Below are 27,843 nucleotides of genomic sequence, written 5' to 3'. Positions count from 1 at the left end.
AGAAAGGCGGTGTTAGTCGGGGCGTTGTCGTGGTGCCACTTCCAATCATCTTGTCGGACGCTTTGAGTCTCCACTTGGCGTTGACGGTTTGCCAGGAAGAACAAATTCATGGTGGACGATGCCTTTGATGTCAAAAAAGACAATAAGCATCGTTTTCACTTTGGATTCGCTCATTCATCAGCGACCTCTTCTCGGCCTTGCAAAAAGGACTGGTGCACTAAAACACACCACTTCTTGCTAAAGCAACATCTGGATAAGCCTGCTTGATCATATCAAACGTATCTGTCGTTCATAGAAACACGTGGCGCGAAAATGTTTGTCCTAACCCTCCAGATGCTAGGAGACAACTGACCAGCCGCTCGTTCGTTAGCTAGAAACGACCTCTACCGAATCCAGTCGGTGCGCGCACAATCCGAAATACAGTCGCGGCGGAAGAAAATCACTCCTATTACTTTCCGGATAAACTTTGTATATGCTAAAGTAGTGTGATATCGGCCGTTCCGACAAATTAACTGCGTTTTGATGAGAAAATGTCGGATGCAAATTTTCAGATCAATATCACAAAGACCTAGGGACAAGATCAAATATGTAAAGAAAGGCGGACGGACATGACTAAATCAACTCAGATCGTTACGCTTATCATTTATATATATGTACTTTATAGGGTTTCTAAAATTTTCTTCTGGGTGTTACAAACTTTATCGCCAACTTAATATACGAGTACCCTGTGTAGGATATAAAAACATTTCCAAAGTCCTCTCTTCTTCTCACATAACTCTTAACCACAATTCTCAGTCGCTCCTGAACGGAAATACACAAAGCTGTGTTTGCTTTTTCTGTATAATATGTAGTACACATTCGTTAATTTAAGACACCCACTGCGCCGAATTACGTGCACAGCTTATCCGGTTCACACAGAGGTTGAGTTCATAAGTTAACGGGTGACATTATCGGTTTATACACGCCTAAAATTGCACGCAACTAATAATTTGTAATTTGTTTGCGTGTAATTCGGTGGCTATGCACACGCTTAGAAATATACGAGCAACTGTGAGGTAAACACATTATATTTAGAATTACATAATACCCTATTATAGTGTTTGTAATATTGTGGGCATATAATTTCACGCAAGTAATTGAACCAGCTGTTGCCTTTGCCAGACTTCCATTATATCCATTCGGTGATTATATTTAATTTATGACATTTATTTTTAAATAAAAATCGATTTTCTATTTCGTTGGTATGATAAAATATCTGACTATTTCAAAAGTAAACAAAGTCTAGAAAATAGACGTGTCAAATACCCGATTTGTGGAAAATCGGAACAGTGGTCCCACTATTAAAACCTGGAAAACCCGCCAACAAAGGGGAGTCCTCTCCTCCGACAACTCTCTTCTCCCCAATAGTGAAGGCACTTGAGGCCTGGCAACTGTCGACCTTCACGCACCACATGAGTCTAGCAAAACACCAGTAAGGCCTCCGATAAGTACACATCACCAACACAGCACTTAGTGCTATAAACGCCCAGATAGTTCATGGCCTCAACCAAAAACCAGAGAATGATCCTTGTAGCGTTGGACTTGTCAAAAGCCTTTGACACAGTCAAACACACAACGTTACTTGAGGACATCGAAAATCTACGCTCGATCCAGGACTGAAGAAGCGGACTATGAACTGCCTAAGAGGCCGTCAATCATCCATACTATTTTGAGATAAAAACTCTAAGTTGAGAAGATTTAAACAGGGAATTCTGCAGGGCGGTGTCCTCTCTCCGTTGTATTTAACTTCTAAATGTCGAAACTCTTTCAACCACCACAGGAAATTTATATTACCGCGTACCCTGATAGTTCCACGATGATGATGTCGGATGGCATGTCAAAATGTTGGCTCAAACGTAAACGACTATCTCTTTGACTTTCTCGTTTCCTCGCTGCACGGAACCTAACACTCTCCCCTACTAAATCCACAGTAACGACTTGAAATTTATATTGCAGTCGATGGCATTAAAATTCCGACTGTCAATAACCCAAAGATTTTAGGTAAGATATTCGACAGCTTGTGCTCCTTCCTTTCTCTCACGACCGAGATTATTGCAAAACCCTTAAGTCGCTCGCCGTCAGCACATGGGGAAAAACAAAGTATTGTTATTGGCAACATGCAAGGCAATCGGCCCGCCGATCCTTAACCACGCCGCACCAATATGGTCGCCTGGATGGTGAAACGCAGACGACGATGCTACAGACTTGCAGAATACTGCACTCCGGACTACGACAGAATGTCTCTTGATGTCTCTTATCGAACACTTGCATAGTGAGGACCGTATGCTCCCAGTTAAAGAGCATAATGAACTCCTCTCCCAGCAATTTCTGCTGGAGTACTTTAGCAGAAATCATCTCTACAGTTACCTATTAGTAGCGAGACCGTCTCAGAGGATATCAAAAGGTCCTTTCTCTACTAGTTTCGCGACATAAAACAATATGCCGACCAGATTTCGGACGCAACATACTTCAGACATGCACAGATCGCCGTTCACAGTGGACCCATTAACACCTTCGCCGACTCCCTCTCAGTGAATGGCGTACTTGGAGTCAAACTCCCATCCATTGCAGATGAAGAGCTCGATTCGCCACTAGAATCGATAGTGACCCTTACATAGCTTCGTTTTGGATAGCAGGTTAAACTCCCTCTTACTTATATCACATACATTGATAGTCGAAAAAGACTTTTCGTACTTTGTCAATAGATGTTGTTTCAAACGTATATTTCCAATGATTTCCAAAGGTGAGATTTTAAGTTTCATTTAACAAAAAAAAAAAAAAAATAAATTGGGGGAATTTGAAAAAAAGTTGCAGTTGTTCAAAAATAAGACAAAATAATGAAGGAATTCGCTAAATTTTGAAATTTTTGTATAAAAAAGGGAAGATTGCCACTCAAGCCCCCAATGAAATTTGTGAAGTTTATGGAGACGATGCTGTATCAGTTCGTGTAGCACAACAATGTTTCGCTCGCTTCTTCGGGGTTCCGGATGTTTCGAAATTCCGATTTACACTGATGAAATAATGTCTCAAGCGGAATAATAGCAAAAAGTGGTCGACCAAAATGATACATATTTGTTTATTTATTTATTAGTATAAATAAAAAAAAAAATAAGTTGAAGTTTGATTAGAAATACGAAAATACTTTTTCGACTACCCAATATGTAAGTATCAATAATATTATATGTAATATATATATATAATAATATTATATGCAAGGTCTGTCGCAAAAGAAACAAAACTGTTAAAAAAACAACAAACAATTAATATTTTTCAAAAGTTATATTTTTTTATTCAAAGTAAGTTTCCTTGTGCTTCGATACAGCGTTTAGCCCGGTCAATTAGCATTTCAAATGAGTGTTTAAGGTCATTTTTCGGAATGCTCTTGAGAATATCGGTCGTCCGCCTTTTGGATAGCTGAACTGTCCTTAAACCAGTGTCCTTTCATGGGCAAATGATGTTTTCCAAATAGGTAAAAATCACAGGGTGCCAGATCAGGTGAGTAGGGTGAGTGATTAATGGTTAATATGGAGTTTTTTGTCAAAAAATCAGTGACAAGCGTCGACCGATGTCACGGCGCATTATCGTGCAACACGATATTGTGGTCGAGAACGACGAATGCGTGACAAAAGACGCTTCACAACACCAAGGTAAAACACAGCATTAATCGTTTGGCCAGGTGGGACGAACTCTCGGTGTATAATACCCTCGGAATCGTAAAAACAAATCAGCATTGTCTTTATTTTTGACTTTTGAAGACGACCGACTTCTAATCGTCACAGAGGTCAACACGACCTTCTTGGAATCGCTTAAGCCACTCATGCACATTACTACGGGATAGGCACTGATCACCATAAACTTGTTTCATTAAACGTTTCCCCAAGTTTAAAACAAAATTTAATATTTGCTCTTTGCATTTTACGACCGATGACCAAAAGCTGCTGTCACTTTTTGATCGATAACATCGATTGTAGTTATCCAATTGTCTTAAAATTTTTACGAAATGTCAACAAGAGATCAAACTTTTTATTTCATATACCCACCAATAGGTGGCGCCACCAGAGACAGTAATATTTAAAAAGTTCTGTTCTGCGACAGACCTTGTATACATAATATGCTCTTCAAAGTAAGCAGGACTTTTTGAATCCAGTGCCCCCTGGTGACGCCATCTATATGTCGACTAGTGCGTTAAAATCTGCTATCTTTATCGAATGTTCAGTGAGAATTTCATGATATTTCATTTATTGGAATTGAAGTTTTTGCGTTGTAAGTGTCAGTAGGTTTGCGTTATCGGTGCGAAAAAGAGCTTCGAACAAAGAGCCAACATTAAATTTTGTTTTAAAATTGGTAAAACTTTTACCGAAACGTTTCAATTGATGAAACAAGTTTATGGCGATGATTGCCTATCCCGTAGCAGAGTGCACAAGTGGTTTCAACGTTTTCAAAGTGGTCGTGAGGACATAAATGACGATCATGTGGGCCAATCAAAATCCATGGTCACCGGAAATTCCATCGAAATTGTGCATGAATTCATCAAAAATCAGCCGAAACATCATTGAAATTCATTGAAATGGAATTATACATCTCCAAAACATCGATTTATTGCATTTTGGCAAAACATTTGGGCTTACGAAAGGTGTGTGCCCGGTTTGTTCCGCACAAATTGACTGACGACCAAAAATTGCTCAGAATCCAACATTCGAAGGACGATTATTTGACCAAAAATCACATTTTAACCATTAACCACTCCCCGTATTCACCTGATATGGCACCGTGCGACTTCGGAAAAATGCATTTGCCCATGAAAGGAAGGTGTTATGCAGACGTAGAGGCCTTTAAAAAGGCGAACGAGCTAACACACTGGTTCGACATGCTTTTGGACCGTGCAGAAAGCTGTATTGAAGCAGAAGGAGACTATTTTGAATAAAATAAATTGATTTTGCCGAAAAACCATTTGTTCTGTTTTTTTAAGTCCTGTTTACTTTGGAACCCACCTTGTAATTTATGTTTTGACGTTTTTGTATGAAACATATTTTTTAAATAAGTAATAATAACAATTTTAAAATCATTTTAGATTTAAATTCACTCTCGAAAATGAAATTATTTTTCAATACGTAAATATTTGCTTTGTTTTTGTTTTGCTTTGCCAAATTTGTGCATTCTCAATTGCGCTCACATTTTACGGCTGCGTTATTTATGCAGTAATTGCTGAACTAATTCATACATTCATACATATACTATACATACATAGGTATTTCCCGGGCGCTGTTGCCAGTGAGCGAGTTATGTGCGTGGTCGTTTGTTTGCTTGTTGACAGTCGACGCCATTATATAAATTTACATAATTGCAAATGCATAAACAACATTCCGTTCATACATAAATACATATGTATCTACCATATATTAGTATGTGTGTTCAAATTCAATAAAAATAAACACACGCACACACACATGTCGATGTGTCTGTGTGCTGTTCGCTTTGGTGCATATTAAATGCGCCACTGCTGCATGCAATATGTCCCCAGCGTTATTTTCCAATAAATGCCGTTAAACTAATTTCAGCCAATGAAATTATCACTAATTTACATTTACATAATTGCAAATCGATTGCTTTACTCCACGTTCACGTTCCTCCAGCTACCTGCTGCAATTCTGCATTTTTATTTGTCGCTATTTACGCTTTGATTTTGTATTAGCCACTGTTGTTCTTGTTTATGTTTTTGTAGTTGCTGTTGACTTTGTTGGCGCTAATGCGTTAATATCACGCCATGAAAGCAGTTACAAAAAGTAAATAAATTGTATTTGCAATAATATTTAACCAGATGTTGGCGATTTATCTGGTTTATGGCGAATTTATGTAGTAAGCGCTCGCTTGTGGCGAAGTCACGGCGGTTTGCACTGCTGTTTGGTATATGCGCGTTTATTTATGATTTCAGTTTGCAGTTGCATGTGTGTAAATCGACTATCGAATTGCCTAATGAACATCATTTGCGAAAAGATCTCAGTTAGAATTAGCGGTTGCGGCAGAGTTGCATGCGAATGTGTTGGATAGCAGGAGTACGTAAATAAAAATTGCGAAAACTAAGTGAATATGGTTGCAGAATACAATTGAAAGAGTTGTTAACTAATTTTTGTCTCATCGGTTTTAAATTGTTTGTTTTTGATGACTATTATGAAAATCTAATATTGATTGCTCTTTTCACTCGTCAGCAGCCTAAATGTTGGCAACAATTTGTTTTCGATATACATTTTTTTAAGCAAGATAAAATTAATATGTACAAGAGCTATTTTGCTTTCACAAATTTTTTATTTAATTTTAGTTTTTTTCTTGTTTTTTTTTTTTTTTTTGTTTTTTGTTTCGCCACTCAGGAATTATAGGTTTGAACAATTAGTTGATAATTTTTCATTGTTAGCTTTAAAAGCAGGTGTAAACTTTTGTAAACTTCTTGCTTGAGTGATTGTGTCAGCTTTTGACTATTGAATCTGAAGCGTTTAGTTTAGATGTCTAAACGTTCACTACTTTTTCCTGTTGATGTCAAAATAAAACAATTTAAAATCCCAAACTGACAATAATTTGTGTTTTTCCTTTCTTTACAGGTAAGCTGACAGCTTGTGGTTAAGGTTTTGAATATATCTTTCATACGATCCAAATACGATAAGTTATGGTAAGCCATTTAAGGTAAAAATAAAATAAATAAAATTGTATCAGGCTAATACTATGAAACAAATTTAGTTGAAATTAGACGAATAGTTATTTACATATCAAATCTCATATAAATTTTAATACCTGCTCCTGTGAAGCATTTCCGTACAAACTTGAGCAATCTTACTTTTAGTAGTTTTCAACATAACCGCTGTATACGGAGAGGGTGTAGTTATTATGCCATTTCATAAATTTTCACAGTAGATAAGGAGATGCTGGTAGGACTTGCCATAAGCATAAGATTTAGCTAATAACACTCAACGAAACACTCTTTCGTGTCGTCAATATATTTTCAATACAAAAATAGTGTTTTATTAACACACGGAATTCATTTTCATACTCTCGCAACATGTTGCAGCGGAGTATAATAGTTTTGTGCAACGAACGGTTGTTTGTAGCATTTCAAACTAATCGATATATATGGAGTTATGCAGAAATAAATGATCAGGACGAGTTGAATTCTGGTTGAATATTGACCCGGTCCGGTTAACTGTATGTTACTTGAGTACGAATTCAGTTATCTTGATCAAACTTAGTACATATGTTCCTTGGCGACAAATTTAGGTTGATATTGCATATGGAATCGGACCATTGCCACGCCCACAAAATGCTATTAACAGAAAATCTATAAAGCGCCATAAATAAGCTCAAATTTTAGATACAAAATTGTAATTTAGTGCCGGGAATCCGCATAGTGCCTTCTAGCAGGTTTATTGTAATATCTCACAAACCGCAAAAGCTATATCAACAAGACAAATCATTATGATAGCCAGGATAGCCAGGACAAATTTTCGAACCATATGAAAATGAGTGAAATCGAATAATAACCTCAACCCCAGTAATCCCAATCAATTAACAACCACACTTACCAACAATAAAAAAACAAAAGATAATTTTGAGTTCCAGAGTATACGTATTAAAGTATATACAGTATCAGACAAAACTACTAACTGCAACTAGAGCGAAGTTCTAGAGTTTTATACCCTGAACAGGGTATACTAAGTTTGTCACGAAGTTTGTGACACCCAGAAGGAAGCGTCGGAGACATTATAAAGTATATATATAAATGATCAGTATGTCGAGCTGAGTCGATTTAGCCATGTCCGTCTGTCCGTCCGTCTGTCTGTATATATACGAACTAGTCTCTCAGTTTTTAAGAAGCTTCAAGAAGCTGCTCATTTGTCGGAACGGCCGATATCGGACCACTATACATTTAGCTGCCATATAAACTGAACGATCGGAATCAAGTTCTTGTTTGGAAAACTTTCACATTTGACAAGGTGTCTTCACCAAATTTGGTATGAGTTATTGTTTGTAAAAATAATGTATAATCCGAAGAAATTGTTTAGATCGGCTTACTATAGCATATAGCTGCCATACAAACTGAATGATCGGAATCAAATGCTGGTATGGAAAACTTTTGCATTTGACAAGATATATTTACGAAATTTTGTACAAATTATTTTCTAAGGCACCAATGTAATCTGCGAAGGGTATATTAGCTTCGGTGCAGCCGTTTTTTCTTGTTTTTGTCTAACAATGTCATTTTTCCTCCGAATTCCTTTTTGTTTCTTGTTTTTAAATTTACAGCATTGTAGTTACATATTTTTGTATCGCGTTCTTGTTTTATTTTGCCGGTTATATTTGAAAAAAATTTCAAATGTACGCCAATCCGTCGCTACAAAACAATTGCAACTCTGTATTGTTCATTTCTTATCTCCTTTATTCGTTTCTTTTTCTAACGGTATTGAGTTTGAATTAATTAGAACATTTACTGAGCATACTTTCTGCTCTGAATTTTTGCGAAAACATGTTTTTATTTTAAACTTTTTTACAAAAAGAGTATTGGCTCTAAATAACTTCGGTGAAGCACTCCGAGCACGTGTTATTGGTGATTATAATAACGGAACTTCTTAAAAAGAAATTTCTGTAAAGTACAGAATTCACAAGTCATCAATCTCACGAATAATTTCGAACTTTATTAGGAATAAAACTGTCAAAGTAGTGCATCGTGGACGCCGACCAAGAAAAACTGATGAAAAAACTGACAGCTCAATTGTAAGAGCGGTAAAAAAATATCCATTTTAAAGGAGCTTGGGTTACGTATCTAATCAAGAACGGTCGCTCATCGCCTAAATAACGCTGATCTACACAGTTACCGACCAGCGAAGAAACCGCAACTAACTGAAACGATTGTGTTCGCTAAGAATCATTTAGAATGGCCAATAAGCAAGTGAAAAACTGTTATTTTTAGAGATGAGTCCAAATTTAATTTGGTAGGAAGTGATGGCGTGAGTTCGTTCGACGCCCACGAAACAAGCGTTTTAAAAATTTCTATTGTCTAAAAACAGTCAAACATAGTTGGTATGTTATGGTCTGGGGATGCTTTCCTGCTTCGGGTTTTAAGCCGCTTCATCGCATTAATGGTAGCATGAATCGGTACGTTTTCAGAGACATTATGGAATCCGAAATGTTGCCACATGCTGAATTAGAAATGCCACTTAAGTGGGTATACCACCAGGACAACGACCCGAAGCATATGGCATAGGTCCTAAGATCGTGGTTAAAGAGGAATAAAGTGGATGTAATGGAGTGGCCTCCACAGTCCCCGGGCCTTAATCCCATAGAAAATTTATGAGAAATTGTAAAAAAAAGAATTGATCGCAGTAATGTGCCAAATACTGATCAGTTTTTTGAAAGGGTCCTGGAGGCATGGAGAAATATACCCCAAACCGTAGTGGATAACCTTATAGCTTCAATACTGCTGTGATGCAAAGCAGTTATTGATAGTAAATGAGTTTGCTGCAAAATACTAAGTTTTTCTTTTATTTTATTAAAAATAGTGAACCGTTTTCCTTTGAGATGCAATTGTTTTGCTTTATTGAATATACATAGAGGTTATATCGTTTTTTTATATACAATAAACAGATAAACTGAAAAATATTATTAAATTGGCTTTGTTTACCTTAATTAACATCTAATACTTAAAATAAAATGAAAATAGTAGGTCTCCGGAAATTATTTTCTGTGTAATCGACAGTATTTTCATTATCATATGTCAGTTGCAAATGTTTTGTCCGATACTGTAACTTAATTACCAATAAAAGTATCGGGATAAAACTATGAGAAAATAGTGATTTTAAGGGAGATCACCTTATGACTTAACACTGTAAAAATCGAACTATAACTTCAAAGACTCTAGATACCGCAAATGCTAAGCTAGTGCCAAATAGCTTACACATTGATTTTCGAACTTCTGTTTGACTTTATAATGCATAAATCTGCCAGTATGTGAATTATATGAATGAAATTCAGAGAAAATCTTTTTTCAATAATATTCTATCTAAAATGGATAAAATCGGACGAATACTTCCCATAGCCTCAATAAGAATTTTCAAACATCCGATCAAGTTTACACCGTATATATTGGTCAATGTCTCGCTATAATCATATTAACGAAACATAGAGAGCGTATTTTTTCTGGTAATTGGATCTTATAATGCCAAAATTGGACAAAATCGGGTCAGTATAACTTCTACTTTCTATATATGTAGCTAATGTAAGAATTTCTAAACCTCTCATTGACATTACACCTTATATAGAGTGTTCCGAAATTAACGAAAGATTTAAATTTGTCGCCATTTCAAAATCTCTCACATTTGACAACTATTGGGACCATATTTTGTATGAATTTTTGAACTACGGTCGCCAAGCATTCATTGTTTTTGAAATATTATTCGATAATGAAGACAGGTTGCAAAATGGCTGTAAATTTAGATTTTGCGTTAATTTTAGGATATTCTGACTTTATTTCCTATCTTTCATTAGTTTTGGGACACCCCTTATATCGGTCACTATGTAAGATACTATATGCTATTATGAAAAAATAGTAAGACTTTGTTCATACCATCAAAGTAATCCCCATTGCTCCAATATATTTTTTCAAGGTTTTTTGCTATCCTCGAAACAGTTGTTCAAGTCAATTTCCGGAGTAACCGTCAATGCGCGTAGTTATTTAAGTTTAATATCTTCAATTGACACAAAACGGTTTCCCCCAGAGGTAAATCTGACATCCTGGTAGTCAGAAAGCATTATTTTATAAACGTTAGCCCGATCCTCTTTTTTTGAAAAAAACTTTTGTGTTTTCACTTTTCATAAGCTCAAATGATCTTTCAAAATGATTTTCATTGATCCTTCCGATATTCCAACCATGCCAGTTAGTCGATTCAGCATCAGTTCCTGTATTTTTGACGTGTTCATCATCAATTGATGTTGATAGCCGTTCTGGACGTGGTTCGGCGTCAACGCGTTCTCGACCCTCTTTATATGTATAATTCGTACCAATTAAAAAACTCTTCAGCCGAAAAAAATATCACCTAAGGTTATTTCCAATATTCTGAACGTTTCGGCACCAGAAATTGGATTCCACTTGGAAAATGTAATGGAACTTCTTTGTTGAATAATTTCACTCATCGTAAAAATTGCCGAATGCACTTAAGAAAGACAAGCTTAAACTAAATACGAATGATTTTTTGATGTGACATTTGGCACAGATGTCCATATTGCTCACAGTTTTTTTTATTCTAGTAGACTTTGTACCAAATATGACAGTAAGTGTGTGAGTTTAATATTTATAAAATTACATAGAAACATATTCTTGAGTATACATAAGCAATATGATCTGCCCGTAATATATGCTATATGCTGATTTCCGACTAATATCTACTTGTATAACTAGTTTTCTTATAAATTGCATGACTTTGGGCTGCTTATGAATGACTTTAATCTCGAACTTCGTTTAAGGGCCGTTTTCCCAATGCCTGGTTAGCAGCCATCTTCCAGTTACATTCAGAATGATTTTAATAATAGTGGCTTGTTATGTGTGTTCATAAAACATATTAGAAGAATGTAGGTGCTACGCTCACTTTTTGAAAATTTCTACACCTAAGCAAAATTAAATCCCAGAATGAAAATTTAGCTTAGAAATAACAAATCTCTTGATATTGTTAAGAGAGCTGCATTTGCATTTAATATATTTTTCATACTTATAATTGATATGCATCATATCTTAGTTAAATCAAACTTAAAAATGGTATAATGCACAATGTACACACAAACATAAATACCCCTCAAAGCACCATCCCGTTCATTCACACTTGGTAAGTTTCAAATCCGCTTTTGTTTGGCTCTAAAGCTGTCTGGACGTCTGATACTTTGTGTCAACTCACTCGTAAATTAGAATTTAATGAATGTAACACGACACTCTTTAAACACACACAAATTTTGCAAAATCAGAGTATTTAGTTAGGAATTGTAATTGCTTCAAATTATCTGCGTGTTCACTGAAGCTTAGTATGTAGTTCAGTGCTGCTGACCTGTGGCGTTTGCACGCACATTTAAAAAATTTTTGAATTTACTAACTTAAACAAATGCATATATTTTTTTGTGTCTGCTAGCTTAAAGTTTTTTCTCAGTGTTTTGATAGTGTCTTACCTTTTCGGACAAATTCAGTTTTGGTTGTGAATTAATGAGCCAGTGATATTCCGTTAGTGTATATTGAAACTGTTAGGTCTAAGGTTTTAAGCATTTGCATATTGTCTTTGCTTTTTTGGTGGTTTTCTAAAAAGATAAAAAGTATTACAATGAAATTAATTTTCCAAATCAAGGTGCGATAATTTTGTGGTTTTTTTGGACTTGGATATCATTGTTAATCAGCTTAAAATTAACGCGATGGAGAGGACGACAACCATTTGCAATGTCAAAGCTTACTACTATGAGCAAACAATAGTAAGCTTTTGTTCATAATTTTAAAAATATTAATTTATTCCCCAAAATCTATGTATGTCGACCACCACAAAGTAATTTTTCTTGGGCCTACTACGCTTGTGCCAAAGTTATTCCCAATCCTCGAAACAGTTGTTAATGTCAATTTTTTTAATCAATATCTTTCTAAGCGCGTATTTAGGTTTAATGTCTTCAATGCCCATAATTTCGGCCTCTTGTTAGGAATAACTTCACGCAAATAACGCATAACCCTTAAATAGTTTTTTCTGTCGACACTTTGACCGGTCGGAAGGAATTCGGAGTGCACCACACCACTAATCGAAGAAAACTGTCATCATAACCTTGAATTTTGATCTACTCAGCTCATCTTCCGGGTCATAAGCATAGATCCAAGATACATCGCCTGTAATAATACGTTTCATGATATCCTGGTAGTCGAAAAGCATAGTTTTAGAGACGTTAACGCCGCGCTGTTTTTCGAAAAAAATTTAGTGATTTTGTTGCAACCAATTGTGCTTTCAATTTTCTTAGGCCCAATGATCCTTAAAAATGGTTTTCTTATCCTTTTGCTATTCCAACGATGCAAGCAAAATGTCTGAATGTTAGTCGTCGAATTTCAAGCACCAACTCTTTTTTTTATTGGCGTGTTGATCATCAGTTGATGTTAGTGGCAGTCCTGAACGTGGTTCGTCGTCAACGCATTCTCGACCCTTTTTGAATAATGTGTTCTAATTAAAAACACTCGCTCGCGACAAACAATTATCACCCAAGGCCTTTTCCAACATTCTGAGCGAAACATTGCTCAGAATCATCATCAATTCGTTGTTACATATTTTTTGTCGATTGTGAGTTTGGCGCTCAGGTAACCTCAATTAGTTGTCCTTAGCACTGAGTTTTCGTAATAAAAATATTTATGACATTTCTGTGATATCTTCAGTGATCAACCACTTTTTACGGTCTTTGTTTGAATTTTTATTGACGTAAACTGGTTTTATGATATTGGATGCGGATATGGGCTGCCTGAAATTTAAAAATTCCTTAAGAATGGTTGTTACGCTTGGCGCAAAAATATTCTTCTTACCAAAAAATATTGCTGAAATACTTTCTATATTTTTATGTTGAACAGGCTATATAAAGTTTGCTTTGAAGTTTAGAATACTCAGAAGGAAAGGAAAGATGTACCGGTAGGAAATGAGCGTTTTTTTTTGGAAAAGAAATACTAATTTTGAGTAAGAAAGTAAAAAAAAAAAACAATATTTAATGTATTGACTATTGCTTTGTATACATTTTCACCATCTTTCGAGCAATTTGTGGCTACTATGCCAATAGAAATGTTCGTCTTTTGATTCAAACCTCACTTCATCTGATATTGATATCATCGGCCTCAACACCCGCGCCGTTAGTTCTGCTTTCTCCAGACTGGACAAAAAAGCAAAGCAAACGGGTCTGGCAGTGAACGAAAGCAAGACGAAATATCTCCTGTCATCAAACAAACAGTCGTCGCACTCGCGACTTGGCTCTCACGTCACTGTAGACAGTCATAACTTTGAAGTTGTAGATAGTTTCGTCTATCTTGGAACCAGTGTAAACACCACCAAAAATGTCAGCCTAGAAACCCAACGCAGGATAACTCTTGCCAACAGGTGCTACTTCGGACTGAGTAGGCCATTGAGAAGTAAAGTCCTCTCTCGACGAACAAACTCCAAACTCTATAAGTCACTCATTATATATACAGCAACTGACGAGTCGACGTTACGACTTTTCGAGAGAAAGGCTCGACGGAAGATGTATGGTCCGTACTGCATTGGAAACGGAGAATATCGTATTCGATGGAACGATGAGCTGTATGAGATATACGACGACATTGAGATAGTTCAGCGAATTAAAAGACAGCGGCTACGCTGGCTAGGTCATGTTGTCCGAATGGACGAAAATACTCCAGCTCTGAAAGTATTCGACGCAGTACACGCCGGGGGAAGCAGAGGAAGAGGAAGGACCAGGTGGAGAAGGACCTGGCTTCGCTTGGAATATCCAATTGGCGCCATGTAGCGAAGGAAGAAACGACTGGCGCGCTGTTGTTAACTCGGCGCGTAAGCGGTGTCTACGCCAATAATGAAGAAGAAGAAGGATGTTATGCCAACCAAAGAGAAAAAAATTAAGGGTTGCTCACAATAAATATTCCTTACCAACACATTTGTATCTTAACGCTCACTTCATACCGGATACTTATATAAATTAACGGCGTGACGAGCTGTGTCAATTTAGTTGTGTCCGGCCGTCTGTATATATGGGAATTAGTCTCTCAGTTTTTGAGATATCAATATGTAAGCTTGTATACATCTTTTTCTCTCCAAAAGGTTGCTCATGTCGGAACCGGCGTGTTCGAACCACTATAGCATTTAGCTGTCATACAAGCTGTCCGATCGAAATAAAGTTCTTGTAGGACATCTGTATTTGTGGAGAGTATTATAGTTCGGTGCATCCGAAGGTAAAGTTTTTCTTGTTTTGTTCTTGTTTCAAAATACTAAGTTCATTTTTCCTCAAAATTCTATATATCAAGAAGCTATTGTCCACCATAGCTTGTGAAACTCAGTAAGTAAGTGAATTCGACTCATGTCGCCTCCACTCATATAAGAGAACTTAATTTTGATACTCCTCCAAATAAATGTTGAAAGTAAGTGCGTATTTTAGTTAAAAAGTCACTTAATTTAATATAATTAAAATCTGAATTCAAGGGCTGTTATAAGAAGCTGTTCTCAAGCCAACTTTCTCCCAATCGAAAATGCTTCAGAGCTGCAAGTTGGTAAATTTGAGCATTGTTATGTTCTCAAAATTAATTTTTATGGTTTTCTTTTGCATATTTCTCCAATTTCTTAAAATTTTTCCATATCTTGCTGTCCATTCTTGCGCTTGCTGCGCGCTTTTATGTGCTTTTTAATTTCTTAATGCATATTTTGTGACTCACAATGTGACGCAGAGCGCGCTTTGAAAATTTTAATGCTCTTCAAGGGCAAATTTTAAATATCTTAATGTACGCGAGCTGAAATGCTTAACAAAATGGCGCGCATTTCAAACCAAAGTAATAAGCATTGTTGTGTTTTTTTTATTCCTTCATGCACTTGACTGCAGTTGCTGTATTTTTCAGCGCACTTGCAACGCTTTTTTGGTGTAAAAATAATTTGTTTTTCTTGGAATGGCAGCAAAAGCGTGTAATGCTTTCATATTTATTAATTTAGCAGTTGTTTCTTGCTGCATATGAAGGCTTATATGTATGTGTGTGTGCTATGTAAATACGAAATTGATTGAAGCATTTCAAGTGGCCGGCGCAACGTACCATATATGTGTGTACTCACACACCTATGAATATGTGCACGCTCACTGTATTTAAACATTTCGCAAGCCATAAAAACTTTTACGTGAAACTTTTCAATATTTATTTAATACTTATTTTATGTGTGCGTATATACATATGTCTGTATATACGTATATGTGCTCGTAATAAAATAATGAAAACTGTGGTCGAGTGCGCAAAAAAGCTATTGAATAAAGCTGGCAAACTTTGCAATTGCTTGACTGGCCATTTCGTTGATTTTTCACGCACATATGCAAATAGCATGTTAACACCATAGAGCAAGTTTACATACTCCTCCACTATATACATATATATTACATATGTACCTACATGTGCGCGTTTGTTTGAGTATTTATCAAGGGTCATGCAAATCATGGGCGCATTCATACAGAAACAAATTCCCTATAAAGCATGATTTTCTGCGTACCTTTGTGTGTATTCAGTGCAGCTGTAAAATACGCGCTCATAAAATTGCATTATGGCTAAAAATGTGCGCATTTGAATATTTCTGCAAGTCCTTGAATTTCTTCAGAATGACAATAATTATGGTTTTTTTTTACATTTTCTTTAATTTTTTGACCATTCAAAGGTCAACAGCCATTTGTTTCCAATATTTCATGTTAAACATAACATTGCGCTCCAATATTTAACAGATAATTTTAACATTAACTTATGTTATCTGCATCAATATGCATACAGCAACTGAAGTCTGCATATGATTTATAAAACCCTCTACGAAAGTGCGTATAAAAGAAACTGGTTCAAAAAAATTTGTTGTAGCAAAAAAAAAAAATGTTAAAAACAGTTGCACCTTTCACAGGTGAATTTTTTATAGCCTAAAAGCTTATGGAAAGCAATTTATTCTGATTTTGAGTGGGCAGTTTCAATGGCAGCTATAAGTTAAAGTACTCCATTCTGAAAAATTTATTCGGAGACTGTAGCGATGACTTTGGATATAATCTGTTGAAAATTGTTTGAAGACAAATAAAAGAGTTCTTCATGTAACTGACTGAGTATCGGTTAGTTGAATGGCAGTTATATGCTTTGATGGTCCGATGTGAAAAATTTTTTCGGAGGCTGGGGCGATGCTTCGGATAATAATATATGCTAAATTTAGTGAAAATACTTCGACAAAACAAAATCAGAGTTCTTGATATAACTACATAGTGGGTGATCTATTTCGAGATTACCTTCTTTTTTAAAGAAAAAACACAGAAACTGAAAATTTTATTTCAAAGCTGGAGGCCAATCGACGGGCTTAAAATGTAAAATTATCTGCACACCGAAGTGTTCTCTCAATAAATCCATTGAATGATGGATGTGTGGTCGCCGTCTTGTTGAAACCAAATATCTCTGATATCGCGAGCTTGAATTTCAGGCATCAAATAGGCGGTTATCATGGCTCAATAATGGTAGAAATGGCAGCTCTTGAATCTTTTCTGGTTGCTCTTCGTCGCATATGCTGTAATTTTGCTTGTGTACATACCAATTGAGCTAGAAATGGGCCTCATAGCTGAACTCAAAAACGTCGAATCATCTTGGAACTTCTCAAGAGCCCATAGAGCGAATGTCACTTTGGAAGGTCAAGCGGCTTCAGTTCTTGAACAAGTTGTATTTTGTATTCTTTCAATTCAAGATCTCGACATAAAATGCGCTAAGTCCGAGTTGCTTTATCTACGGCCTTCGTGTACACTCTCAGCTGTGTTAATCTGTTAAAAAAAGGCTGATGAAAAAAGTACCTCTACTTTGATCACCCGTTACTTGAACTTGATCGGTTAGTTGCATGGCAACTATATCATATAATGGATCAAGTACATATATGGATATACATTAAGGATGAATTAGTAATAAATCAATCTTAGCCAGAGATAATAACTATATTTTTTAAAGAATTTCAGAAAAAATACCTTGTCTGTTGGCGAAACTTCGGGACTGGAAGAAGAATAAATAGAACCACGAGGAATTGAAAAAAACATGCGGATTGTTCAAAGATGCCTTAAGGATGTTGAATTAAATGAGTCTGTTTAAGAAAAAGTCATTTGCGATAAAGAAATGCTATATTTTCTAATAAATCAAATGTAAATAAGCAGCCGGTTCAAAAAATGAACCTCCACAGGGACAGTCAAGCAAGGGTGATCTGAAATGATCTATAAATGGTTTCTTAATATCCGGTTGGAGATCTGGCACCAATTGATGGAATTGTAAACTCGCAAAAGTATCAAAAAATTTTTGATCATAAACATGTACAATCCATAGTGGAGCATTTTTCGAATTCCGAAATTAATATCTAAAGGGGGGTTCGATAAATTGTAAGTTGCAGAAGGGAGTATCTTATGAGAAAGAGTTTTAGGTTTCGCATCGGTTTCGACGATTTCGTCCTCTAAACGGCGCTATGTAATAGTCGATATTCATGGTCTGTCCTCTTTCAAGGTAGTCAATAAGAATTATTCAACATGTATCCCACATTAGAAACGCCATAACCTTTTTTATCCATTGTGAAAAGTGAACTCGCACGGCATCCACTTTGCACAGAGCTTTCTCATACCCAAATTTTCGTGAGTGATATCACGAAAAACTTCTCTTTACTGTCATACAAAATTATTTTCTAAGCTTAGCATGGCAATCCCTGATGGTTGATTTTCCTGGTGCAATGTCTGCAAACTCGTCATCAAACCAAGTTTTTGCTTTAACTGTATTTTTTCTCTTCCAAAAGCAATATTTTATCAACACGGTAAATTTCGCCTTGCTTCACTCAAAATGACATAATTTACAAACTAATGATCCGACAGCTGTCAAAATTATACGCACACCATTTGAAAGTTAGGGCTAGCTAAAAGTTATATGGATTTAATTCTAATGCCGTCTCTTATTTGTCAGGTCATTTCCAATTGACCCGAGCACACACAATTACATTTACGAGGTTTATAGTTTTGCTTATTTGTTTTTGAGGGCGGAAAAGAAGAATAAAACTACTTTATCGAGAAAAAATCGAATACAAGATAACCATTAATAAATGAAAATAGTGATAGATTGCTTGGATATATTCATGCTTGGCTTTATGATATGTATAAACCAGCTAAAGAACTGATTCCATTCTATTATTTACCAGAAAAGGGCTTCATTCAATTTAAAGCCCTCCACTGGGAATATTGGGTGGAAGACATGTGAGGGTTTGGTTGGAAAAACTTTTAGTTCTCGCAATCATAGAAACACAATAGTAATATATTTCTCTAAAAGAAAAAGTTGTTGTTAGGTACTTAGTTTGACTCGGAAGTGAACTTTATAGCAAGTTTATTTTTTGTATGAATGATTTTAATAAAATGACAATACTCGGATGCAATCGTCAGTAGTTCTTAGTCATACTTGACTACACTGTCGGCGTGTTCAATTATTTGTTATTGTCGGTTTAGCTGTTTAGGTCACACCGAGTATAATAACAGAAACTTACGCAGTATCATCATTTTTGTATTGCTTAAAAATATTATAGTTGCTTAGCAGTTTTTGGGAAGTGTCCGTTTAAGTCCAGACCGGTTAATAAATAAGCAACATATGGACTTTAATTTTTCGTTGGGTCTTCTCGATTCAGGGCGACAGCTTGAAAACGATTGTGGAAAGTTTAGAGTGATAAACGATCATCTACTTCAATTGACTCAAAACGGTTTGCCGAAGCAGTCGTTTAAGTTTATTAAATAGCCAGAAGTCACACGGAGCCCAATCTGGCCATACGGTGTTTGCGGCATGATATTGGTTGAAAATTTGGCGAAAAACTCACGAAGAATTAGTGAAGTATGCGACGGTGCATTATCGTGGTGCAAAAAACAAGAGTTGTCGGCCCATAATTACGTCCTCTTTTTACAAAAGCTCCGCGCAAATGACACATAACACGCAAACAGTATTCCTTGTTGATATTTTGGCCGGTCGGAAGGAATTCGGAGTACATCATACCTCGATATTCGAAGAAAAATGTCAATATAGTCTTGATCTTTTACCTACTTTGACGTGCGTTTTCGGCTTCGGCTCTCCTCTGCCACGATATTCAGCCGATTGATCGTCTGTTCCTGGGTCGTAAGCATAGATCCAATATTTATCGCCAGTAATAACTGCGGTGAATGAACGTCTAGCCACAATCCGCATCAAAGCGAGGTTCTTCAACATATCGCTGATTTGCGCCCACGCCCCGACGGAAGAGAAGGACGATGTGACCAAAGATGCCTTCTATGAGCGCTTGGAGCGCGCTTATGAGAGCTGCCCCCGCCACGATGTCAAAATCGTGCTTGGCGACTTTAACGCCAGGGTGGGCAAAGAAGGTATATTTGGCACTACCGTCGGTAAATTCAGCCTCCACGACGAAACATCCCCAAATGGGTTGAGGCTGATTGACTTCGCCGGGGCCCGAAATATGGTTATCTGTAGTACTAGATTCCAGCATAAGAAGATTCATCAAGCTACCTGGCTGTCTCCGGATCGAAAAACTACCAACCAGATCGATCATGTTGTGATAGACGGAAGACACGTCTCCAGTGTTTTAGATGTGCGTGCGCTCCGAGGTCCTAACATCGACTCGGACCACTATCTTGTTGCAGCTAAGATTCGCACCCGCAGCAAAAAACGCGCGCCACCAAACACAAGGAAGGTTCGACGTCGAGAAGCTGCAATCACAACAGACAGCCGAACGATTTTCTACTCGGCTTGCACTCCTGCTCTCTGAGAGCACTCGTCAACAACTCGGTATAAGGGAACTGTGGGACGGCATTTCAAACTCCTTACGTACAGCTGCAACCGAAACCATTGGTTTTCGGAAAGTGCAAAAGAACAGCTGGTACGACGAGGAGTGCCGTGTCGCAGCGGAGAGAAAACAGGCTGCCTACCTCGCAACGTTACGATCGACCACTACACGTGCGGGATGGGATAGATACCGAGAGTTGAAGAGGGAAGCGAGACGCATTTGTAGACAGAAGAAGAAAGAGGCTGAAATGCGTGAGTACGAAGAGCTTGATAAGCTGGCCGACAGGGGTAATGCTCGAAAATTCTACGAAAAAATGCGGCGGCTTACGGAAGGTTTCAAGACCGGAGCGTATTCCTGTAGAACCCCCAAAGGTGATCTAGTCACTGATGCCCAGAGCATACTTAAATTATGGAGGGAACACTTCTCCAGCCTGCTGAATAGCAGTGAACGCACAACACCAGGAGAAGGAGAACCCGATTCCCCAATCGATGACGATGGAGCAGACGTTCCATTACCCGACCATGAAGAAGTTCGAATAGCAATTGCCCGCCTGAAGAACAACAAAGCGGCAGGGGCCGACGGATTGCCGGCCGAGCTACTCAAACACGGCGGCGAAGAACTGATAAGGTGCATGCATCAGCTTCTTTGTAAAATATGGTCGGACGAAAGCATGCCCAACGATTGGAATTTAAGTGTGCTATGCCCAATCCATAAAAAAGGAGACCCCACAATCTGCGCCAACTACCGTGGGATTAGCCTCCTCAACATCGCATATAAGGTTCTATCGAGCGTATTGTGTGAAAGATTAAAGCCCACCGTCAACAAACTGATTGGACCTTATCAGTGTGGCTTCAGACCTGGCAAATCAACAACCGACCAGATATTCACCATGCGCCAAATCTTGGAAAAGACCCGTGAAAGGAGAATCGACACACACCACCTCTTCGTCGATTTCAAAGCTGCTTTCGACAGCACGAAAAGGAGCTGCCTTTATGCCGCGATGTCTGAATTTGGTATCCCCGCAAAACTAATACGGCTGTGTAAACTGACGTTGAGTAACACCAAAAGCTCCGTCAGGATCGGGAAGGACCTCTCCGAGCCGTTCGATACCAAACGAGGTTTCAGACAAGGCGATTCCCTATCGTGCGACTTTTTCAACCTGTTTTTGGAGAAAATAGTTCGAGCCGCAGAACTAAATAGAGAAGGTACCATCTTCTATAAGAGTGTACAGCTGTTGGCGTATGCCGATGATATTGATATCATCGGCCTCAACACCCGCGCCGTTAGTTCTGCTTTCTCCAGGCTGGACAAGGAAGCACAGAAAATGGGTCTGGCAGTGAACGAGGGCAAGACGAAATATCTCCTGTCATCAAACAAACAGTCGTCGCATTCGCGACTTGGCACTCACGTCACTGTTGACAGTCATAACTTTGAAGTCGTAGATAATTTCGTCTATCTTGGAACCAGCGTAAACACCACCAACAATGTCAGCCTAGAAATCCAACGCAGGATAACTCTTGCCAACAGGTGCTACTTCGGACTGAGTAGGCAATTGAGAAGCAAAGTCCTCTCTCGACAAACAAAAACCAAACTCTATAAGTCACTCATAATTCCCGTCCTGCTATATGGTGCAGAGTCTTGGACGATGTCAACAACGGATGAGTCGACGTTGCGAGTTTTCGAGAGAAAAGTTCTGCGAAAGATTTATGGTCCTTTGCGCGTTAGCCACGGTGAATACCGTATTCGATGGAACGATGAGCTGAGATATACGACGACATCGACATAGTTCAGCGAATTAAAAGACAGCGGCTACGCTGGCTAGGTCATGTTGTCCGGATGGACGAAAACACTCCAGCTCTGAAAATATTCGACGCAGTACCCGCCGGGGGAAGCAGAGGAAGAGGAAGACCTCCACTCCGTTGGAAGGACCAAGTGGAGAAGGACCTGGCTTCGCTTGGAATATCCAATTGGCGCCACGTAGCGAGAAGAAGAAACGACTGGCGCGCTGTTGTTAACTCGGCTATAATCGCTTAAGCGGTTTCTACGCCAATTAAGAAGAAGAATAATACGTTTCGTGCCATCCAGGTAGTCAAAAAGCATTGTTTCACAGACGTTAACGTAACGTTGTTTTTTGAAAAAATTTTGTCAATATGGAACCAATAGTGTTTCACTTTTCTTAGGCGCAAACCATGACCTTTCGAAATGGTTTTCACTGACCCTTCCGATATTTCAACGGAGCCAGTGAAATCTTTGACTGTCAATCGTCGATTCTCATACACGAATTCCTATATTTTATTGACGTGTTAGACATCAGTTGATGTTGATAGTCGTTCTGTATGTAGTTCGTCATAACACGTTCTAGACCCTCTTTGAATAATTTGTACTAATCAAAAACATTTGCTAGCGACAAACATTTCTTTGAAGTCCTTTTCAATTATTCTGAAAGTTTCGGCATCGGAAATTTGATTCCGCACACAAAATTCAATAGAATTTCTTTGTTGAATAATTTCACTCACTACACTTTGTTTACTTCAGAAAGACAAACGAATATTAAAAATTAATTATTATATTGATGTAATATTTGGTATAATTGTCACTGATAGTCATACCAATCTAGAGAAAAACATATTTCGATAAATGGGTTTTCGCGCGAAATTTAAATTAAAAAGTCTTACTATTTTTTGCTCACAACAGTATTTCTTGGAATGCAAATAAAAATGTCCGTTGTAAATTCTGCAAAGTCCATTCCAAATTCTGACTATACAGCGTTGACCTAACTGTTCGCTGAAATATTTGCATATTTTTAAATATTATTTGCTAGAATTGTTAGATAATACAATCAACATTTTTTACTATTTATTTTTTTTCTCTGATATATGCATGGCGATCGTTTTACATATGACAGTCATAAATGAACTTCTCACTTTTCAATTTCATCAAAATTTCTTTTTACACTGTTTTTATGGTCATCGTATTTGCCGAAGCCTATTCATTTGCATTTGCTAGTGTGGTTATGGATGTACATACATACATATGTATTATTTTCAAATGAATAGCAAGTTTTTGGAATTAATATTTACATAGGAAATTGTACGGTAATTGAATTGGCACTATGCAAGCAGTTTACACATACTGATGCATAAATTTATACATATATATTTTGACCTATGTTATTGCAGTTCAACTTTAAGCAAATACGTGGAATGAGTTTCCTATTTTGTGAATATAGTTTTTAGTCTACTTTTATTTATTTAATATTTTTGTATTTATGAATATATCGTAGTTACTTATGCATGTTATGTTTATATGCAAAGTTTTGATGAAGTTAGATTGCTTGATTTTGATTTTTGACTTACTACAAACATTGAACTGATATTTCTTAGTTCAAGTCTAGTCAGTCAAGAAATTAATGCCAATGTACATATGTATTTTTTAAACATACATATATTAATTTGAATGAAATTCTATCGAACTAATTTATTTCTAATAAACAAAGTTCAGAGCTGCTTTTTTGTCTTGTATTAGAAAGAAATGCTTTAGAATAACAAGTCACTTTAGTAGCTTAATTAAATTGTGTATGTGTCGTAGAAGCTATAACTGCAATCAAGTGCAATATGAAGTTAATTTGAGTAAAAATTTTTTGGAAGATTTATGAACGACCAACAAAAGTGGCTGCATGGATTTTTAGAAATTTATTTAAATTAAAATAAGAGTTATCTAATCGAAGTGGAATTGGCCGTATAGACTTAAGATTGCTGCGAACGACACTGAATCGACTCTCCATGGTCTTCCCGTACACTTTCACCTAATTCACGGCTGATATATTTACTTCACTTCGTGCTGGGCGTGGTCTATTCGGTCGAACATTATCCAATAATGAATGCTGGGCCTAAATACTTATTTTCTTACGCACGTATATATCTTGACTACAATTTGATTTTACTCGAGGTACATAAAAATTAAACAGTTTTCGAATAACGAAATAACTGCTGAATTATTTGAATACTGGCAAAATCAAATAATTTCCGTAACGAACACACGGATTTTGTTAAAATGTTTTTAATTGTGTTAAAGCTCTAAAAGCTCTAATAATTAGAAGTTATTAAGCACGTTGTAATCCTTAATCGTAAACACTTCCTTCGTATCTAAGTACAATATATAAACAACAAGCATGTCTAACATACATTTTCAGAGAGACTACCTCTACTAGATAAGTGGGAATACCTAAATTGTTGGCTATTTTATAGGATTATGGGGTTTTCGGATTACAGTGTGTATAGTTACAAACATCCACACACACTTGGTGTATTTACTCTTATTAACTTAGAGGCATCCATTAGAATTTTGCGAATTTATGCTTATATAACAGGAAGGCAAAGGCGCTAGTTTCAAACCAACCCTTTAGGAACTCGTTTTCTTTAAAACTCTTGCCACATGTTGACAGCCTAATAGTTTTGTTCACCTTAAATTAATCGAGATAGATACAGGGTTGCATATATAAATATAGTAAATTTTCAATACGAAGAGACAAGTTAAAATTCTAGTGACTGCCTGTCTGTCCGTGTAACCTGCAACGCGTAACTTAAGTAAAAATTGAGACAACTTGATGAAAATTGGTACACATATTTTTTTACAAAAAAGCAAGACGAAGTTCATAGATGAGCATAATCGGACCACGGCCGCGCACACAGATCGTTATTAAAAGAAAAGTTATCTTAACTTAACTGCCATAACTAATAACTAAATGAGAGCTGGTTGAAAATTTCGGAAAGTGGGCGTTGCTCCGCTTTCTAATAAGTTTAAAGTATACTCGTATCTCCTAGACCACTCAAGCTACAATAGCAAAACTCGCTTAGGACAATTCTAATAAGAATTATAGTCGACAGTGGTTAAAATACATGAAATCGGATAATAACTCTGGCAACTCCTAATATAACGGTACTGTTAAAAACTGGTGAAAGCGCGATCAATCAATAAAAAAATACGCCAGAGACATTAAGTTTTATCACTGAATTTATGGTCGACGCGCTAATCATTCTTCTTTTTCGTTGTTTGGTGTCAATTGGTCATATATCATATATTTCGTACAGCTCATCTTTTTGTTGACTGCGGTATTCGCCGTTGCCAATGCGGAAAGAACCGTAAGTCTTTCGTAGAACTCGTACCGCAGACCCATCAGATGTTGTTATCGTCCGTGCATCTGTACCATACTTGTATATCAGGACGGGGATGATAAGTGACTTGTAGAGTTTGGTCTTTGTTCGTCGAGAGAGGACTTTACTTCTCAACTTTCTTCTCAGTCCGAAGTAGCACCTGTTGGCAGGAGTTATTCTGCGTTGGATTTCGAGGCTGACATTGTTGTTAGTGTTAATTCTAGTTCCAAGATGACGTAATTATCTACGACTACGAAGTTGTGACTGTCAACAGTGATGGCGGAGGCGAGTCCCGAGTGTGACGACTTTTCGTTTGATGACAGGAGATATTTCGTCTTGCCCTCGTTCACTGCCATACCCATCTGCTTTGCTTCCCTATCCAGTCTGAAAAAAGGAGAGCTAACGGCGCGGTTGTTAAGGCCAGTGATATCAATATCATCGGCATACGCCAGCAGCTAGAGTGTACAGCTAGTAAAAGTTTGTACCTGCTCGATTAAGTTCTGCAGTTCGAATTATTTTTTTCCAGCAGCAGGTTGAAGAAGTCGCATGATAGGGAGTCGCCTTGTCTGAAACCTCGTTTGGTATCGAACGGCTCGGAGAGGTCCTTCCCAATCCCGATGGAGCTTTTGGTGCTGCTCAACGTCAGTTTACATAGCCGTATTAGTTTTGCGAGGATACCAAATTCAGACATAGTGGCATAGAGGCACTTCCTTTTCGTGCTGTTCAAGGCGGCTTTAAGATTGACGAAGAGGTGGTGTGTGTCGATCCCCTTTTCACGGGACTTTTCCAAGATTTGGTGCTTGGCGAATATCTGGTCAGTTGTCGAGTTTTCAGATCAAATCAGTTTTTTGACGGTGGGCTTCAGCCTTTCACAGAGTACGCTTGATAGAGAGCTTTATATGAGGCGGAGTAAAATTGAACAATTGGCGTGGCACCGCCCACTTTTAGGTAAAATGACATATCTCAGGACCGGCTCGACCGATTTCAATGATTTTTGTTTATTTTTACCGTAAATATCGGTCAATACCGATATACATATAGTTGAAATTTAGAGAAAATCCTTTGCTGATAGCGGTATGTCTATGTGCTACAAATGTGTGGAACCAGATGAATACTTCCCTTAGCCCCCATATATCTAATATAAAGATTTTCGAACGTCCGGCTGACTTTACACCACATAAATCGGTCAATTGTGAGTTGTCTTAATAAAATAGAGAGAGCGTGTTATCCTTATAACGGTGCATATTTGTTCTTAAAATGAATAAAGTCGAGTGAAAACTCTGCCTAGACTCTAAGAGGTCTTATATATTTTAAGGGGGTACTCTCATGTGAACACATACATTTTACCACTTTTTAGGGACATTTTTTTTATGCGACAACAAAATTCACAGCATGTTTTCAATAGGTTTTACTGTCAAAATATAAAAAAAAATCGATTTTTCGAAGAGATTACATGAGAATACATGAATTGTTGGGGACTACTTTAAAAAAAAAATATATTAAAAATGTAAAGAATGAAAAATTTTTTGTTTTGTACATTTCAAAATACAAATAAAAATGTATTAAAAAATTAAAATGATTGAATTTTGTTGTCGCATAAAAAAAATTTCCTAAAAAGTGGTAAAATGTATGTGTTCACCCCCTTATACTTCTACTTAGTTCTGCCTTACTTGTTACATTGGCTATTTTCCTGCAGGGTATTTGAGTACATGCATAAGCACTTACATACATACAGGTATTTGTGTTCGTAAAATTCGGCTTGTTATTGCCTCGTGGGCGCATGCAAAGGTTGTTTGGTTTATTAGTAAATTTTAAGTGTGCTTGTTGTTACACTTTGGCGCTTGTGCCTGTATGTGTATGTGCGTGTATTTACCGTGTTTCGTGTTTGTGCTTGTAAATGAAGAGGCATACTTTAAAATCTATCTAACGAGTATGCTGATGGAGAAAGATACACGTTGTAGATGCCAAAGCTTTTTGAATAAAAGCCGCAAAGCGATTTCACACCGCACCTTCCTTTCGTTTACGTCACGAGTTGTTTCGTTTTGGTGGAACAATTTCACTTGAAAATGTCAACGTAAAATTCAATAGCG

At 37.2% G+C, this 27,843-nt stretch overlaps 1 protein-coding gene across 3 annotated transcripts in view; it reads left to right on the top strand.

Annotated features, from left to right (window-relative positions):
- The window catches only part of LOC126759599 (zwei Ig domain protein zig-8), a 596,656-nt gene that overhangs the window by 111,203 nt on the left and 457,610 nt on the right, over positions 1–27,843 (top strand). The gene's annotated exons all lie outside the window — the stretch shown is intronic.

The sequence above is a fragment of the Bactrocera neohumeralis genome, chromosome 5 (genome assembly GCF_024586455.1).
Source record: "Bactrocera neohumeralis isolate Rockhampton chromosome 5, APGP_CSIRO_Bneo_wtdbg2-racon-allhic-juicebox.fasta_v2, whole genome shotgun sequence".
In the NCBI taxonomy this organism is placed as follows: domain Eukaryota; kingdom Metazoa; phylum Arthropoda; class Insecta; order Diptera; family Tephritidae; genus Bactrocera; species Bactrocera neohumeralis.
Note: the sequence above shows the minus strand (reverse complement) of the source record. Positions and strands in the feature narration are given on the sequence as shown.